The sequence below is a fragment of the Equus przewalskii genome, chromosome 26 (assembly GCF_037783145.1).
Source record: "Equus przewalskii isolate Varuska chromosome 26, EquPr2, whole genome shotgun sequence".
Lineage (NCBI taxonomy): Eukaryota > Metazoa > Chordata > Mammalia > Perissodactyla > Equidae > Equus > Equus przewalskii.
Window position 1 is genome coordinate 17,845,449 of NC_091856.1, and position 6,000 is coordinate 17,851,448.

A 6,000-nucleotide genomic window follows, 5' to 3' on the forward strand; every position below is an offset into this window, starting at 1 on the left:
GCTCTCTTCCCTGCCCCCAAAATACTCAAGTCCCAAATAAAAGCTTTCTTTTGACCTGGAAGAAGGAAGAGAATTTCTCTGAGGATTTTCAGAGGGCCCCTAAAACTTCTCAAAGAGATCTGCTCTCTCTTCCTATAAGGAGGAAAATACTAAACTAATTAGGCTTATTTGGCATGTTAAATTACATGGGAAGCATTGTCAAATAAGTTATGATAAACATCCTAGGTGGTATCATGTGGGTAAAGGCTGTTGATGTAAATCTTTTAAAATTATATAACATTCCTAAAATTCTGATCTGTCCTGGTTGTCAGCTATAATTCTGGTTATTTTAAAGTGTCATATGTCAAAAAAATTAGCCAAATTTCTTTGTCAATTTCCATTTTGAGTCTTTTCTTGTTTAGACACAGTTATTGTTTTACTCTGATGATTTGAAAAATACATTTAATCTTCAGAGAAATCTGTGGCACTTACTCTAGAGTACAGGTTTCTGGTAAACTTTCAGATCATAAAATTGAAATGGGTAAGAAATTACAGAACTCTAACAGAGAAACTGATGACTTCATGAAACTGCTAAGAAGATTAAGGTCAAGAATCGATTACACAGGGCTGAGTGAACTGATGATGATCACTGAAATTTGTGGCTTTTCCTTGAGATATTGTTGATTTTTCTGATGTTTTGTTTTGTTTTCTCATATTTAAGGAAATGTTTTTCTCTTTTCTCTCATGCTAACTATGAAATATAGCAATTTGGTGAAATTATACCTTTGTGGGGAGAACTGAAATATCTATCTTTTTCTCCCTACCTGATCCCTCCAGAATGTGGAAACTCTTTGTGAGTGAGTATGGTTATTTTCATGGCAATAAACTTATCTGCATAAGTTCAGAAAGAATCTCTTGTCCTTAAAACAGGACACAATTGGAAACACTGGTTACATTACCAAGGCTTTGATTGGAATGTCATATTTGAGAGAACCATACAGTCTCAGACATGACAAGACAGCTTTTGAGGAATAAAGGTTAACTTTCTGGAATAAAGCCACTTGGAAATATTGGCCTGGTACCTTGTTTCCTAGGCACCTTATGGGTAAGGAAGGAAGGTCACTTATCTGGCAGGTGCCTGGAACCTCAAAATATTTGGGGGTACCTCAAGAAGAGAGGAATCCACCCAAATCTGTAGGTATTGCAGGCAAAATCTGATGGCAAGTCCTTGGCTTGGCTTTTTGGGCCTGGAGAGGCCTGTAAACTTCAATTTGAGATTCCTTATAAAACGTTCCAGCAAAGCAGGTTTAAAAGAGCCTATATAATTAATTGCTGTTCTTGCGACACTTACATAAATAATTGGACCAAGTTTTATTGAAATTAGACTTATTTTGCAAACCAGGTAATCTTACTTTGACTATCTTTTATTAAAAATGAGGGTGATTTTAGAGAGAAAAATTATGTTTCAGTAGAAGCGATAGCACACATTCATGGATATTAGATTCTTGTTCTGTTAATTGTCTTTGAGGTTTTTGTTATATCTGTAAACTGGACTGGATCAAGAATTCTTCTAGTCTCCTGAAAGATCTGGATGCAAACCTCAAAACTAACGTCTTCAATTTTTTCCATCATTTTCATTTGGAATCATGAGAACAGAAGCTGCCCCCTTTCCTGAAGCCTTGCAAACTGAAGCTGGAGGACTTGATAGAAACTTAAGAGAGATTCACGTCTGCTGCTGTGTAAGCCACTCAGAAAGGGATCCGAACACTCGATGACATCATCCGAGACACGAGACAAAAGACAAAAGATGCTTTGACTCTGACATCTAGATCTTTTTGACTGGCTGCCACTTGGGTTCAGAAATTGGTTTATAATTTGTTCCCACCATTAACCTTGTTTTTCTTTTTGTCTCTCTAGAAATACATCTTATTAAATACCTGGTCACTTGCTCACACAATTGGGCCTAACTTTGGGAGCCCACCTGCTGCACGTACATCAATCCTTCTTCCAGGTAGAAATGAGAATTAGTAAAATAAGGGAACAAGCCACCTGGATACAGACAACTATAAACCATCAAACCTCTTCCTTACCAGATTTAGGTGACTGATGTACTAATCTTTTCTCTTGGATACCAGCTGGGATGCAATCCATCCTTGTCAGTATAAGAAAAGGGGGCCTTGCCTTAGTATTAACAGATCGACTGTTATGCTCAGTCATTAAATTGGGAATAAAATGTTTATCTACCTTATCCACCAAGGCTTCCAAGTGGACAGCATGACAACTTCCTCTTAGAAACCCCCTGGCCCATATCAAGAAGAGGGTAACTCTTCCATGCTATGGTCCCCTCAAGTGGCCCTGATTGAGCAGGAAGTAGCCAGACTGAACACAATGGCCCTATTTCCTACACCAGCATATGATTATGCTGGGGGTATAACTGACAGAAGGGAATTGGTACCGGCTCAACACAAGGTTGACATAAAGGAAGCCATATTGTAGAAAAGAAACCATATTTTAACATTAAATGACCTCTGACTAACTAGCCCAGACCTGCTCTGAAGATTTTGTGGCCCCTTCCAGCTGCTTTGAGATGATAACTTTGTTTTTCTGACTTCCTTAGGAATGTGATGACCCGTGGGCAGAGCCTATGCTGATAGGCATCAGCAATGACAACTGAAAGATCAGGGTATAGGGTGTTGCTCCATTCTCTGATCCAGTAAAACAAAGGACTGTCAGGAACTGGGACCCGATGTCTGTCCCCAACCCAGAGACCAGCCACCTCCCCTCCCTGGAGACCAGTCCTACATATAACTGACCTGTAGTCTTTGTTCTGGGAGGTGGTTCTTTTGGACATGAGTTGGTCATCTTCCCTCTTGCTAGCAAGCTGTGATAAAGTCCTTCCTCTCCTACCACCTTCCTTCCTGACTATTGGTATGTCTTGTGGCGAGCAGACGACCCCCCCTTGGGTGGTAACAGTACTGATGCAAGAATAGAGTCAAAGAATAATAACACCGAATAAAGAATCTAGAAATAGGTCCTTTCTTTATAGGAATTTAATATATGACAAAGGTGGCATTTCAAATATTTGAGGAAGGATGGAAATTCAATAAACAATCTTAGGACAACTGGCTTATCCATTTAGGAAACAATAAACTTACCACCACCTTACAAAAATAAATTATAAGTGAATGAAAGTTAAACACTAAAAACCATAAAATAACCAGAAAAATATTTGTATAATCTTGCAGTGGGAAAGTCCTGTAAAAAGAAATAAAACTTGGAGGTTATATAGGAAAATATTATCGGATTTGACTACGCTAACATATAATTAAACATTTAATTTAATCAACAAAATTCAAAAAGAGAAGTCATATTGGAAATAAACATTTGCGACTAATAACGTGAAAGGATCATTAACTATATTATATAGAGTTCCTAAAAGTCAATTAGGAAAAAATAAAATGCAACAAATATGAGCAAAGGATATGAACAGGAAATTTACAGAAAAAAATACATATGACCAATAAATATATGAAAAGATTTTCACCTGCTTTTAATCATGGAAATGAAAATTTAAATGAAATATCTTGTTTCAAACATCAGATTGGCAAAAATATTAAAAACTGATGATATCTAGTACTTGTTTAAGTATGTGGGGCAATGGGTGCCTTCATACACTTTTAGTGGGTGTTTAAACTGAAACAGTCTTTTTAGGGGGAGGGAATCTTTTTTGGAAAGAACACTTATTAATACATATTAAAGTCACATTACAGTCATACCATATATTTTAACAACACTTATGTTACCTGCAAAAATGAATTCATAGCACCTTATACTTCCCCCTATTACTACAATAATTATACTTTAATGTTGAACTTCCAATGTTTTGTCTTCCTTCCTAGACAATGTGCTTCTCGAGGACAGTGATACTGTCTGACTCATTTTCTCTTCCATCTTCAGCACGACACATAGAACCTGGCACATATTACACATCTAATGAATATTCCTTGAAAGAGTGAACGAATAAAGATTTCTCTTGCTTCCCAATTCAGTGGTCTTTATACTACAGCATGCTGCTAGTTAAGCCTGCTATCTTAAAGAAGCCTGATTCAAGACATTATGTTTTCCTATGTTTCAACAGTCCATGAAAGTGTCCAGATTGTCTATGACATTGCCATAAAAAGTTCAGAATTGAGTAGGATTTAGGATCCTAAAATATCATCTACTCCATCCCCTTTTGTCTATGCAGACCTACCTACAGCTAAACCATATTAATTGCATTTTCCAGTTCAACACTTACTGAGTGCCTTCAAACTGCAAAGCAAGGTGAGAGTTCATGTTTCTTGTGGTCAACTTTTATATTTCTAAGTGCTATGTTGTGACTTATAAGCAATATACATTTGGTCATTCAGATAACCAAAATATGTTTCTCATATATGTGTGGGTTTCATCCACAGTTCCTGGCTCACAACTTCCAAAACCCTCGGAATTTCATTTATGTTAATAAAGGTGACTTTTGGTTCCCACGCCAAGGTGAGGGCTGGTTGTCAGGAGAACTATCCAGGTGATAAAGGATTGGAACTTCCAGTTCCAAACCCTGATTTCTGGGGAAGGGGGGCTTGAGGTTCAATCAGTTACCAATAGCCAATGACTTAGTGAGTCATGACTACATAATGAAGCCTCCATGAAAACTGAAAATGACAGCCCCTCGGCCCTTTCTTGGAGAGCTTCTGGGTTGGTGAACACATGCAGCTGCTGAGAGAATGGTATGCCTGGAGAGGGGGTGGGAGCTTGGCACCTCTTCCTTGGTACCCTGCCCTAGACATCTCTTCCATATGGATGTTCATCTGTATCCCTTGTCCTGTCCTTTAATAAACTGGTAAACATAAGTGTTACCCTGAATTCTCTGAGCTGTTATAGCAAATTAATCAAACCAGGAGAGGGTGCCAGTAAGTCGGAAGCACAGGTAACAACCTGGATTTGCAACAGGCATCCTGAGTTGGAGGGGGTTATTGGAACCTCCAGGTTGGAGCCAGTTGGTCAGTAGCACAGGTAACAAACCTGGGATTATGACCAGTGTTTGAAGTGGAGGGCAGTCTCGTGGGACCAAGCCCTTTACCTGTGGAGTTTGGTTCTATCTCCAGGCAGATAGGGTCAGAATTAAGCTGAATTCTCGGCCACTCTGCACTCTGCTGGCATCTGAGAACTGTTTGTTGGTGTGGGGAAGCCTCCACACAGACACGTTGGAATTGGGTCCAGGAACCCATTGCACTGAGCAAGGGCTATGATCACTGATTTTTTTAAAATCTCCATGTACTTAGTAGGGTGCCCCTTGGATAGTAGACGCTTTAATGAGTACTAGTGATTAATATTCTACAAACTACAAAAAATAACAAACTACAAAATTGTGTTTACTCCTTTATCTGTTTCGTTTCTGGAAGCCTCCATATCAGAGTTCTAAACTGTACCTCTGTTGTTACTGCCAAGTCTATGAAGCTTCTGGATCAGAGTAGCCAGATAGAACTGATGACTATCCCCCAAAAAATGTAATTGTAGGTCCTGCCTTTCTTGCTTCCGTGTATACCAGTGACTTGACATCTATTATTAAAAACCTCCTGTGGGTACTATGCTCTCATCTCATAACCATCTCCACAATCAGCCAGGCAAAGATGTGTGACTCTCCTCTTCTTTGCCACATCCCTAAGACCATCCAACTGTAAATTCTTTCTTTTTGCAAGGCTGACTTGGATCTTAGAGCCGTAAAGACAAGGACTGCTAGAGGCTCTTGCTTTCTAAACCCCACAAATCACATCAGTGCATTTGTAACCATCATAGGCCAAATCCCAGGCGGACTTTTGTATCCTACTGCATCGTTAACAATGTTATATCAAAAGTTGTTTTGCAGGGGTAAAGAGCAAAAACTGCAAGTCATGTAGCTGGAGCATGCTCAGAAGATGGAAACCTTGTCTTCAGATGACCTCAGACTGCTTAGGAACCAAAAGTTCCCCAACTACAGAACTCAAT